This window comes from Rattus norvegicus, chromosome 6 (genome assembly GCF_036323735.1).
Source record: "Rattus norvegicus strain BN/NHsdMcwi chromosome 6, GRCr8, whole genome shotgun sequence".
NCBI lineage: Eukaryota > Metazoa > Chordata > Mammalia > Rodentia > Muridae > Rattus > Rattus norvegicus.
This window is the reverse complement of record NC_086024.1, coordinates 112,411,553-112,425,068: the sequence shown is the minus strand read 5'-3', so window position 1 is coordinate 112,425,068 and position 13,516 is coordinate 112,411,553. Positions and strand designations below refer to the sequence as shown.

Here is a 13,516-nt window from a genome sequence, read left to right as displayed (position 1 = left end):
TATATAGCCAAGACTTAAAAACAAAATGAAACTTGGATCGGGCAATGGTGACGTGCACCTTTAATCCCAGTACTTGGGAGGCAGAGGCAGGTGGATCTCTTTGAGTTTAAGGCCTGCTTGGTCTACAGAGTGAGTTCCAGTGCAGCCAAGAAACCCTGTCTTAAAAGGCGGGGGTGGGAGGAAGAGGAAGAGGAAGAGGAAGAGGAAGAGGAAGAGGAAGAGGAAGAGGAGGTGGTACTTGAAGAAACCCCTGAGGACACTAGAGATACATACGGCTGGTCTGAGGTACAGGTACTGAGGAACAGGACTCTTAGGACACACATCTCACAACACGGGACAAAGAACTGTTCAAGATAATGGGGGAGAGTCTGGCTCCCTGAAGCCAGAACATCTCATTTTGGCTGGGTCTGTCATAGCGACCCTCAGCGGCACCCTCACCTCTCCGAGCCTCAGGTTCAGCACCTGGAAGGTGGTCATGATGGCTGCACAGCTCCACAGGTTACTGTGACAATGCACACATGTGGTTCGTACAATCCCTTGTGCGGGGATGAGAACCACATCAGCCCTCAGGATTACCAGTGCCATCGTCAAGCTATTGGCTCCTCTGAGATGGTGCTGAGGAATCTCTACTCCTCCTTGCCACCCATTCGACTTGGGGACAGGAATGAGGAGAGACACAGAGAAGAGAGGGTCTACTATTCCTTAAACTGCAGTCATTGGCAGCCATTGTCTTTATGCTTTCCATGAACAAAAACCAAATTACACCCTCCATTTGGGCCAAGGAGAGACAGGAGGGGTGGTGAGAATGCTGGTCTGTGAGGCAGGTGCCCTCTGTGGGTGCACACCTTGTCTGGTGGGAGAGGGAATAGCTCTCTCCTGCCCACACTCTCCTATCTTGCCTTCCACTGTCAAAAGCAGGATGTGCTGCTTTTCTGGGTCTTCTAATTCTGAGCCATCCTCAGCAACTCAGGAACGGTATCAAAAAGAGCTGGCTTTGCCTTCAACTCCATCTTCCCTCCCTGTCTCCCTCCAGGCATCCAGGCCCACTGCTGTCTAACGAGCCAAGCCGGCTCTCTGCTCTCCACTTCCCGATGATCCAGACATTGCAAGAGCAAATCTCAGGAGTGATTTCAGAATTAAAGTGGTCTGTAGGGAGAAGGGAAGGCCATGGGAATGGCTCAGGGATTAAGAGCACTTGCTGCCCTTCCAGAGATCCAAGTACCCATGTTGGACATCTCACAACTGTAACTCTAGATCTGATCTATCTCCCTCTTCTGGCCTCCACGGGACCTCAAACTCATGTTCACATATGCCTGCACAGGTACACACAAGGACATATAATTAGAAATAAAGTCAAAAAATTTTTAAAGGTGGTCTAAGGAGTTCTGGGGAGGTGCCAACTTATTGATCGCTAACATTTGTCGAGCATTAGCTCTGGGCCAATCTATTCCATTTAAGGTTACTTCATTTAACCCTCATCAGGACCCCAGGGCCCCAGAACAGAAACAGCAAAGCCCAGTGAGCTTAAACAAGTCATGGGCCTATCAAGAGGCAGAGCTGGCCCTCAAGCCTGAGTGTTTCACTGCCATCCGCTGGGGTGACAGTATTGACAAAGATGGCAGAAAGGGGACCTTGCCCGAGACCCAGTCTACAGGTATAAAGCTTTCCTAGACTCTCAGGTAAACATGGTGGACATAATCAGAGCTCTAAGCTGGACCCTGCAGCTATCCAGCTGAGTCTCTCAGTGCTGCCCAAGGCTCAGTCACTATCAACCTTCCCACACCCAATCAATCAGCAGGAACCAGCACACACACACACACACATACACACACACACACACACACACACACACACACACACACACACACCAGCACCACCACCACCCGGTGCACAAATTTGTACCTCCTGCCTGTCCCCACCCACCACCTGGCCCTCTGGGTCTTTTCAATAACTGTTACCTTTAGTTAACAAGAGGAAAGATTATCCCCCCTGGTTCGAAACAAATGAGTTTTGTGTCGTGTAAACCCCTCCTAGCTCCACTTGCCTTTGGATCTCCTCCTCTCCCTGCCATCACCCTTTTCTGGGAGGGCAGCTTGGTGCATGAGGCTTGCTCGTGTTGCTAGTAGGAGCAGAGTTGTAGGAGAGTTGCAGGAACTAGGGGTTCTGCTTCACAGCCCTGCACACATGACTTGCCAGCTGGCCGTCAATCTCGCCCTGAGTTGAGCCTATCCTTGCTCCAAAGTGTCCTTCATCTCCCAAGACTTCATGACCAAGGACATTGTGTTCAATGTACAATGTGATGGAGCTGAATCTCCTGAAGGCTCAGACACTGACCTAAGCCTGCGAGCGGGCAGATTTGAGGTGAGAACCTGGACCTTCTGGACCCCATTCAGGATCCTCAGTGGCCTCTCAGTCTTGTGGAGCAAGGTAGGGGCTTTGAATCAGCTGGAGGTGTATGGGGAGCACAGAGACCCCTGTCCTTACCAGTAAGCCAGTTAAGGACAGATGGAGGGACACCCTCAAAGATTCCCTTGGGCTGGGCTGTGTTCCCTCTTCTTTGGTGAAGAGGAAGGGACACTTTGCCACAGATTCATGCCTCCTGGGGAGAGCTGGTGCACAGAAAGGCAAGCATCAAAGAAGCTTCCTGATCCGAGGTTGCAGAGAGCAGATGGGGAGCCCCGGGCCTCCAGGAACAGCCCTCCTGACAGACGTGCTTTGTCTATTGGATCAGCTCCGCTCTTCTGAGCATCCAGTCTTCCAACCCAGTCATTTGGGAAGCATCATAAATCCTGGTTTGGATTTAATATGCATATACAGCTTTTAAAAAATCATGAAAATTCTTAAGGGTGTTTTTATGTCCTGCACGAAGGCCAGCTAGATTCTGTTCTGTCATCTTGAAAAGAGGAATCTTGAGCCTGAAGAGCCCAAGAGACTGGCTAGGTCAGGGAGCTAATGGCACGGAAGGGGAAATGAGTCCCACGTCAGCCCCTCTGAATCACGCTGCTCTGAACCACACTCAAGACAAAACAGCATTGAAAAACCCCAGGCTCAAGACAGAAGTTAGTGGGGGAGAGGGAAAACTATGCTGGAATCCAACTCCAGGCTTGAGTGGGCGTGGCTTCAGATGGAGAGAGGGGAGGAGAGGGGGCAGATTTGAGTGACAGGAAAGGAGTGATCTCTAACCACCATTCATGCCTCAGAAGCAGCCTAAGAGCCACGGCCTAAGCAGCAAGAGTCAGTGCTCCATTCTACAGGTAGATAAACTGAGGCCAAGTACTAGCCCAGAGTTACAAAGCCGGAGGGAAAACAAGGCAGAAAGAGGGATGAAGTGGCCACTCTAGTCAAGGCTGGAAGTTATATAAACTGACTTTCCACCTACCTCACTCAGACCTTACAGGGGTGCCTCTCCTTGATGGAAAGGTTCCCTCTCTTGTCCTCAGACTCTTGTCAGTTCAACCCAAGTGAGCCATCATGGCCATGTCCAAGTTAGACAGGGCAAGAGGTGAAGCAATGGGGATATCACAGACATCAGACCTCTAGAGGCTGGGCAGCGGCTTGGGTGACAACCTGTTTGTGTTCATATAATGTCTGCTTGTGGGGGGGGGGAGAAAGAGGAGGAGGAAGAGGAAGAGGAGGAGGAGGAAGAGGAAGAGGAGGAAGAGGAAGAGGAGGAAGAGGAGGAAGAGGAAGAGGAGGAGGAGGAGGAGAGAGAGAGAGAGAGAGAGAGAGAGAGAGAGAGAGAGAGAGAGCGAGAGCAGGATGCTGGTCATGGTGGTACATGCCTTTAAATCCCTGCACTCAGAAGACAGATGCAGGTGGATCTTTGAGTTCAAGGCCAGCCTGGTCCACAGAGCATGTTCCAGGGCAGGCAGAACTACACAAAGAAACTCTGTCTCAAAAAAACAAAAATAAAATAATAAAATAACCAAATCAAACCAAAACCAAATCAAAAACCAAAACCAAACCAAACTAAACCAAAAGAACGGCAGGATGGACTGATGTTCTAAAACAAGTGTCCTGATTTTTGTTTTTGTCTTTTTTTTTTTTAAATTTAAGGAATAAAGAGCAACAGCAGGAAACCCTTAACATTACAGCTCTTTCCGAGGTCTCTAAATCTTTTCTGGTTTAAAATAAACCCGAAACTAAGTGAGCATGCTCTGTTGTACACAGTAGTTTAAAGGGAAGCCTTGGATTTTCTAGGCACAAACATCGTTGGCTTCCCTTCATCAAACCCCTTGCTGCCTCTCAGGTCCTCTAACGCTGCCAGATCTAACTGCTTGTCAAGTGGGAAGGGGTCTTTGTGCAGGCCCCTGGTGGCTTTAGGAAGCTGCCCACTCAGGAAGATGGTCAAGCCACCATCTCTTCTTTCCACCCGACCCCCTCATAACCGGATGGCCTTTGCTCTCAAAGACCTGAGCATTCTCTGGCCCACGGGCTCTCCATCCCCATTAAGAATGCCCTGTTAGGAGTCAGATCAACTCTGCATTCCCAGGCTGCCCTCCTGGAAGTTCCCGTGTCTCCTCCATTCCTACAGCAGCACTCCACCCAGAGTTCTCCCCCACCCAGTGCTAAGAAGAATGCGGCAGGCACGTTCTTTCTCTCACCAAGCTCATTCCAGGAGAGGCTAGGACAGATCTTGCTAAAAGGAGCTGTCTGCCGTGTGCGTGTAGCTCACAGACAAGGGCCACTGAGCCCAATCTGGAGTGTTTCGGAGGTTTTCCTGAATAAGGCAGTGAGGGAATCCTGTAGAAGGAATTCGGTTGCTTTCCTTACTCTTCCTGCTATAGATGGTTCTGCCTGACTCACTGGCTTCACTTAGCTGAATCCCCCACCCCATTTTCATCCATTCTCTCTCACCTCCTCTCTTCCAGCCCCAGGGCCTTGGCGTATTCTAGTCCCTGCCCAGATGTTCCCTGCCACCAACACTAACTCATTTTGCCACTAATCTAGTTCAATGTTTACTTTTTTTTTGGGGGGGGGGTCAGTTGACACCTCATGACCTCTACTTCACAGCTTCTTGGGAGGCAGACACAGTGCAGCATGTAATTGTAGGTCCCTAGAGCTGGCTTCCTTGAGTCTGACCCTAACTTCTGCTACGTATCAGCCCCATGACTTTCAGTAGGTGTCTTAATGCACCTCAGTTCCCTTACTTATAAAATGGATATACTAATGTTCTCCTCCCCCGCTGAGTACCTGTGAGGACTAAGGGAGCCAAGCGAATGGCTCACACACTGTCCAGCACATTCAGTGATGCGTTATTTACCTTGTGGGGAGCTAGTATACCGCGTGGTCACTTACAAGCTGACCTTGCACATGACTGGCTGCTCCAGAGACTAGCCAATCCCTAACACAGCCTGAGCCCTTGTTCATCATCAACTCCTCTGCTGCCTGGTAAGGCTGGATGCTTTGCAAATATTTGTTGGAGATGAGATAGTCAGGAAGCTGGGCAGAGGGACTTATTTGGCCTTGTGATGTCAGACCCAGAACATATGGCCTAGAGGGGACCGTAAAGAAACACTGTCACCCACTGTCACATCTGCTGGCCAGTGTTGTCATAAGCTTCTCACCTCAGGCTAGGTAGCTCCTGCCTATCTCTATCCACGGCGGAGTTGGCTGGAACCTGTTCTTGGAGGTTTCTGTCTTGGTTTAGAAAAAGAGATATTCAGCACACCTCCCGTCTGAGGGCGGTAGAGCAAATGCAGTCACAACTGGGCAAAGCTGAGCCTCAGGGACCCTGAGTTATCCCAGTAATTCTCATCTCCATGGCAACAGGTCTGGACTACACTCTCAGCCAGCAAGACTGGGCAGCCACTCAATTCCTCATCAACGGCAGGGTAGAGGCTCCAGGGTGTGGTTCTCTCCTCAGCCTCTATCTCATTAAATCTCCAGCATGAGTCCAGAGGGGAGCAGTGGGGAGGGAGAATGGGGATGGGAGGGAATCGCAAACATGCAGTGAGATAAGGCCCCATCCTAGACTCAGCTCTTGCTGCACAAGGATAAAGGCCGCCAGCCCGGAGGTACCCACAGCAACCAGGTAAGCAATCAGGTAGATGCTGTTGGTGACACCCCCACTCCGCCTCCTTCTGCAGCCAAGACGAGCTCTGATCTATCAAGGCTGTACAGACAAAGGCTGAACCCTAGTCTCACTCAGACTCCACCCGCTGTTTACAACTCACTCATATCCATATAGATCTCGCCTTATCAAACATCTGATCTGTGCCACACTAGGAATTGAGGTGCAAAGACTAGCCGCATGTGGCTGGACCATTAGTAAGCGTACAAATCGGGGGAAGGGAGCCAAGCTTTCAGGTTTGCGAGCAGCAGCACTTCAGTCTAGAGGGCAAAGCACAGTACTGAAGTACAGACAGGCACAGAGAATGCTATGCCTTGTAAGTGCCTGCCTGGTTAGGGCCCAGTTTTCTCTTAGAGCATGCGTAAGAGACTGCTGGCAGAATTTACCTTCAGGGAGGAGAAGTGGGTGGTCACAGATGCAGCACAAGGGTCTTCCTGGTCAGTTTTGTCCTTGTCACTGTTTGAATGAGGTATTCATGAATCATGATTCAATTATCACTGACTCACTACAGGTTCAGTGGTCAGTGAATGGCAGTCAATGGCAGGTTTGGAGTCAGTGTCTCCAACAAGTCCCTGAATGGTGACAATACCACTGGATCATGCTTTAAAATTTGCCCTGTGGAGGCAAAGTTCATAGAAAGAGGTGGAAGGTCCCCCTGCAGCCCTAAAGCTGAGCCTAGACACTGGAGATAAACTGGCAGAGTTGGTCTGGTTCTCAAAGCCATGGCGTATCTGTCAACTGCAGTTTCCAATCACAGAATCGCCTAGTCAGCCTGGACTTGGCTCCTGAACTTAAGGAGCCTATAGTTCAGGCTCGAAGTTCCCTATGAAGGGTATGGAATAAAGGAGCTGCAAAGTGTGGGGATCACAGAAGGTAACATCTGATTCTCCCTAGAATCCAGAAAGGATACTCAAAGGCTAGGCCGGCCAAAGGTGGCCCCTTAAATATAGACAGTCTACCTCCTAGAGCTGACAGCTTGCTAGCTGCAAGGCACTCTGCTCAGACTCTACAAGCACGGGCATTGTAAACCAACCCCAACAATTCAAGAAAGGATCCCCACCACCATGTGAGCTCTGAGTCGATAGGACAGCCACACATCCTCAAGGGCGCAAAGGCCTCCGACCACAGCATGATATTCCAAGAGCAGACCACTGAATGCACAAAAGCCAAGAGGGACGCAGGGGAGGAAGGCATTTGTCGGTCCAGATTGTGTTCAGGCTCCCTGGGGGAGCTCAGGTCCCTAGATGGAAATATGCCACCCTCAGATGAGAGGAAGGCCAGGGTGAAGCCCATCCCTGGGCTGGGTCTCCATCTGTCTAAATAGGCCGGAAGCCATGCTGACTGCCTCGGGGGTGCTCTGAGAGCAGCTGCCTGCTCAAAGCAAGCTGCTTTGGTGATGGGTGGTGGAAGCCAGATGGTTGACGATGCCCGTCTAGTTTACACCGCCTCAGAGGGCCCATGGAGCATCAGAGTCAGGAACTCATGAGAGTCCTGAGGCTTGCATGTGAGGAAGTACCGAGGACTCTCTAGCTACAGACCTAGGGACAAAGCTCAGCCCAGGAGGGAAGCAGAGCCAAGTGGTGGAGGGGCTGCAGGAACTGTGGTCACACCTCGTCCTCCTGTTCCTGGATGACTCTTTAGAGGGGGGAGGGGTCACTGACATCAGCCAGAGCTAGATGCCTTCCCTGCCACCTACCTTGCTCCTCCTCAGCCTGAGGTTCAGAAAAACCACTCAGACCCAAAGACTAGAGAAAATACTAGAGAAAATACACTGCCTAAAGCTAGAGGCACTCTAATTAGACTCAAAGATATACTAGCCTGGGCTACTGAAGGATAGTAGCTATTTCTGGAGAAGAGAGACCCATCCTTCTGCCTGTGCCGATCTGAGTAGAAGAGAGTGATTTCCTCCTCTCCTCCATGATCCCTCCCCTTTCTCTCTCTCTCTCTCTCTCTCTCTCTCTCTCTCTCTCTCTCTCTCTCTTCACATTTCTCTTCTGCCTTTGGTGTCCAAGTGGATCAAAGGCTCACCCTGTTCGTCCTACTGTTAAGGGGGCTTGTAGGCATGGACACAGTTCAGCCCAGTGTTTACTGAGCCAACACCTGCTGGAGGTGGAAGAGCCCAGGCCAAGGTCCCAGCATGTACCCAGATGGCAGATCAGACGGGAATTCCAGGCCAAAGGCAGAACAAAGCAAGGTATGTGCTGAAGCTATGGCCTTGGGGACCATAGGGACAGGCGGGGAGGACTTCTGGAGGTGTTGTTTGTAAGGAGAGAGTCTACAGTGATAGAAATCAGTAAAGGGGGGAGGGGATAGGAGGGAAGTGGAGAGGAAGAGGCCCAGAGAAAAGGGTCTGCTAAGCTAAAGGCTTGGGATCGCAGGGTCCTAAGACCCTGGTTGACCTGTGCTTTATGGGTTAGGTAGTGGAGAGTCACAAAAATAGCAGAGAAAAGGTGTGATGTTGCCTGGGCTGGGAATAGTAGGGTTTCTAGATCTTGCTCCTGTCCTAAGGCCTTGATTTTGATTCCTGAGACCCACCGGAGACGCTCAAGGGAAGCAGTCTGGGTCTCAGGGATCACATTTTTTTGGTAAGATTTGCCCTGGCGACCCTATTTTTTAAAATTATTTATTATATTTAAATTTTTTAATTTGGATAATTTTTAATTACATATAGGTGTGTCTGTCCACATGAGAGTGTGTGCATATGTGTACAGGTGTCTGTGGATGCCAGAGGCATCAGATCCCCTGGAGCTGGGGTTACATATGGTTCGTAAGTGCCTCACATGAATCCTGGGAACCAAACTCAGGTCCTCTGGAGGAGCGGCCAGCACTCCTGACGGCTAAGCATCTCTCCAGTGCTCTGGAGGCCCTATTTAATAACACAGCTCTGAAGCATTCCTAAGCCCCCTTTCTTTCTCTGGGCTTTTGTTTGTTTTCATATTACATTTCTCTCTTCCTAACATACTTCAAATCCAGAATTTATATTGCTTTACCAGGCCTCATGGTATACTCCCATAATCCCAGCCCTTGAGAAGCCAAGGCACTGACACAATAAGGCTAGCCTGGGCTATTAAGTGAGACTCTTTCTCTCAAAAAGTAAGACTAAATGACAGAAGAATCAAGAATTTAAGCTGCTTGTGAACGCCCTGTCCTTCTCCGCAGTAGAACTGAGACCTAGGAGAACAGGACTGTGTCTAGTTTCCATGCTTAGAGTACAAGCATAACCCAGGCACAAGCACCTTGTTGTTGAGCTGGTTAGAGGAAAGCCTGCCCTAGGGGAACCAGCACAGCATGGCCTGCTCCTTTTCTGGCACCACACCCTCGCTTCCTGGGGCTTGGCAGTGCCTGAGACTCCTGGTGGAAAAAAATCTCAGAGAAAAATCAGACAGAACTGTGTCATTTCCCTCCTTGCTGCTCACCCTGCCAGGAATCTTGGAAGCTTTGGACTGATCCTCCTTCGCCCCCGTCTAATCGCCACCATCGTCTGTCAACTTGGAGTGGAGCCCATAGCCTGCAAGGCACATTGCACCTAGGGAAAGTGAGCAGGCTGCAGGACACGGGGCTGAGAAGAACAGCTTTGAAATGAAGCCCCGCCCTCCCACCCTCCACCATGCAAAGGTGCTGGCTGGCTGCCCCACTGCAGGGGCCTCTACCCTCTGTAGGGGGAAACACTCTCCCCATTTTACTGATGGACAAAGAGGCTTAGAGAAGTCCATGGTCATGGCCAACCAACACCTCTGCACTACAAAAAAAGAACTTGGTTTTAAATGCAGGCCTTCCCGACTCCATCAAGCACAAGTACCTTCCTGGGGTGCAGCCTCTCTTCATGGGGACAGGGTTAAAAAGGAGTCGCATCCTCTGTCCAAGGTGCTGATCCTAGGTACTTTTTGGCAACCACCAGCAGCCCAGAGCTAAGGGAGCCAAGGACAATGACTTCATGTCTGCTGCCTGGCCTGAACTTGAAAGAGTGCTGCACTGCTTTGGACAGTGGCCATCTGACCTCTCCTTACTCTGATGTGGACAAAGCTGGAGTCCAGAAAGGACTACTGCACTCGCAGTCTCATGGACCCAGGGGACACTGCAGTCCATATCCAGCCTTGCTCATATCAGGTCTATGGTTAAGAGGCAGAACTTGAATTAAACCTTCAAGCTGGGGTGGGGAGCTTCAGGTGGCTACACCCCCACTCCTTGAGGATTCAGTATACCGCCTTGAGGGTGAAAATCTTCTGTCTCAATAGATATCGTTCCCTTACAAGTGCATAACATAAATAAGATAATATCCAGTTTCTATTTTTCAAGACTCTTAAAGGTCAGGTTAGAGTATCATTATTAAGAAGGCTACAGGGAGCCATGATGGGTTAAGATGGCTACACAGTGCTTTGGGGAAGTTAATCAACCAGACAAGTGTGGCTGGGAGAAAACTGGCTTTTGTGATGAGCAGAGCTAATTCGATACCCACTCACTGAATGCTAGATGCTGTTTCAAGCACTTTGCAGATGTTAGTCTATTTAATCCTAAGCAACCCTAGGATTCTACTCTTTCCCCCATTTTATGGCTAATAATTGAAGTACACAGAGATGGTGAGGTTGGAAGGTGGCCACAGCTTTCTACAATGTCCACAGCTGCTCTCCACAAACACCTAGATGGGAGGAAGCAGGGTTGGGCAGTGAGACCTGAAGGGGACAGAAGTAAGAGCTGCCTGCAGCCAAGGCCACCTGCCCTGGAGAGCTCTCCTGGGAAAAGACTAGGAAGTCATAAGGGCTACAAAACAAAACAAAAAAACTAAAAAACCCTGAGCACTATGCACAAAGAAAGAACTAGATCTAAGACGACCTAAATGGATAACAACAATCGCAGCCCTCTTGGCCAACAAGAACACACAGGATAGCGTTTTCTCCATGAAAGAGAGGGAGAGCTCTTACTAAATTACACCTTCCCAGCTCAGCCTCCAGGGCTGCCTCACTCCTTCTCAAGATTCAACGAGTAGTTGAATCGCTTCTGAAATGAGGAAGAAAGACTCTTCTAGACGTTCACCTGACTCTTGAAACAGTCTACCTTCAGATGTTGGACAAAGGAGTGTGAGTTGGCTGGGGTGGTCAAGTCCAGTAGAGGAGAGGAAGGGTACCCAGGGAAGAGGCTGGGCTAAGGCCAGCAGGGAGGAGGCAGCTGAAACAGAAAGCTTCCTGTGCAGTGTTGAGATTATATCTGATTTCTCTGAGGTGCTCAATACCAACACCTGGATCCTCTCTTGATACTAACCAATGCTCAAGAAATGAAAGGGGATTGAGTTGGACTAGCTTAGCTGAATAAGATTCCTTCCAGTCTCCAAAGTCTCAAGATACTGTCTTAATCCTTTCCAGGGAAAGTGAGTTCTGAGAGCATTGCCTTGTGCTATCCTGAGCCTCCTCCCCGCACCAGAACAGGTGGGCAAGACCTTCAATGCAGAGGCCCGGCTAGGAGCTCAGCCTGCAGCACCACAAGTGAATGGAAAACAAGCTATCCACAGCTCTCAAGTTTCCCTCAAAGCTCCAGAGACTTTGCTACCCTCTGTCCTGTGAAGAGGGTTCAGGTCCCTGCTGGTCCCTCCAGTCAGGCTGTGGTTAAGGAATTTCATGGAGGGCCTTTTCCCAGCTTCTGACTGGCACACCCCAGGCTATGGGACAACCATACGGTTGGAGTGGGGAGGAGGACTAGTGCTGGGGCTGAGAGATGGTGACAGGGGCACCTACCTGGGGCACAGGTGTTGGTGAGAGCTCAGGCTGAAAGGCTATGTCCCCAAGCTTTCCAGTTCTCGACCAGTCTCTGGGAAGAAATGCTTCCAAGTGACCCTACAGCGTCTCACCGATTCTTGACGACTAAAGTGGTTCCTTCAGAGATCTGTGGCATAGGGACAATAGAACACTCTCAGAAGAGGCAGGCAGGGATCCCAGTCCTCTGTAAACAGCTCCTCCCCAAGCCCAAGCTGACCAGGCCCCTCCTAGGTCCAATGTGCTTGTCAGCATCTTCCCACTGGGCCAGCCTGGGGAGCTCTGGGAGGGTGAAGGGCACCTCAGAGGCCAATGAGTCCTCAAGGCATGGCCTGAGTGAGCGATCTCAGCTGAGCAGAGATCTGGGATGAGGAGGAGTACAGGGATTGGAGAGTATACTGGGGTTTCAGACCATTCTGGTTCTGACACTTGTCCCCTAGTGAGCTGAAGTGCCTTGCTTTCCCTCATCGTGATAGCAACTTCAGCCTGGACGTAGTTAAAGCCAGCAGTGCTGAGAAGAAGGGAGGACACATAGGACCAAAGTCATCTTCCTCCCAAGGCACCTGAGGAGACCTTACTGAAATGTTGACCTGTTGAAGGGCCTTCCCTTGCCTGGCCCACTAAGAACAAATGTCCAGGAAGATACCCACACCCACACCTTTACAAAAGAGGTATGGGAAGTAATCCTCAATGCATACTCTGGGAGAGACCAGACAAGTCCACCGATGAGGCTTGTGTAGCTCACATAGCATCCTCATTTCCTTTCTTAAAAGCAACTTGAGGGGAGCCCAAAGTCTGCAGAGACCAGCAGCAACCCTGGGCAGCTTGTGCGACACATCTCTAGGTTTTATTTTCCTCTCGGACAAAATGAAAGGAAGGATAATCTCACATGGACCCTTCAAGATCTGACATTGCCAATAAAAGAGACGAACCCACGAAGAAAGGGAACTTAAAATGGAAATTCAGGGCTGATGTCATTTGGTGACAGAGCACTTGCCCAGCGTGCACAAGGTCCTCGGTCCCCAGCAACGGCAAAAAAGGAAAAGGAGGAAGCTTGGGGTGGGGCATTTTAAATAGTTTTCTCCCTTTGCAGGTTTCCTTCTAAAATGTTGTTCTTAGATTCTGAAGGCACCGCGCTATGGAAAAGGCCCACTCAAGGTAATTACACAATGGAAATGGGGCTGGGCACGATGCCCTTGCTTTCCCAGAGCTCGGTTACATTTCTGGACATAAAGATAGTTAATGCTCCTGCGGCGGCGTTCTGTGAGTTTCCCCAAACATGGCTGGATGTGTGCGCATCCCAGTGATCTTCATGACCCTGTGTCTCTTGGCTTGGTTCATTAGTACACATCACCCATCTCTGCAGCCAACATCTTCAGTGTTCAACAGCGCTCCCACTGAACCAAGTCCTACCCTTCACACGATTCCAACCTTTGCTGGATCCTGTCTGTGACTGTCTGGCCCTGAACTCTCTGTGGAGACCAGGCTGTCCTGAAGCTGGCTGTCTTCCTATTTCAGCCTCTCTGGCACTAAGATTATAGGTGCTGCATTCATCCATGCCTGGTTTGTTCTCCTATTTTTTGATGCAGGAAACTACATCAAGCCTCTGTGGAGTTAGCGGTAGAAAACCCCAGGTTGAAGGTTATGCTGCTCTTAAGTACTAATATATGTGGCCAAGCTGTCCTGCAATAAAGCAGCA

At 50.1% G+C, this 13,516-nt stretch overlaps 1 protein-coding gene across 19 annotated transcripts in view; it reads right to left on the bottom strand.

Moving 5' to 3' along the window:
• Window positions 1-13,516, bottom strand: part of Tmem63c (transmembrane protein 63c) — a 71,425-nt gene that overhangs the window by 44,664 nt on the left and 13,245 nt on the right. For 10 of the 19 annotated variants that reach the window (XR_010052096.1, XR_005505527.2, XM_006240384.4 and 7 more), the window contains one exon: window positions 11,800-11,947. The exons of 3 other annotated variants lie outside the window; for them this stretch is intronic. The gene's annotated coding sequence lies outside the window, so the exon portion shown is untranslated. Of the gene's footprint in view, window positions 1-6,459; window positions 6,530-9,489; window positions 9,600-11,799; window positions 11,948-13,516 lie in introns of all 19 variants that reach the window. 6 more of the 19 variants (XM_063261951.1, XM_063261950.1, XM_063261948.1 and 3 more) reach the window with 3 other exon arrangements.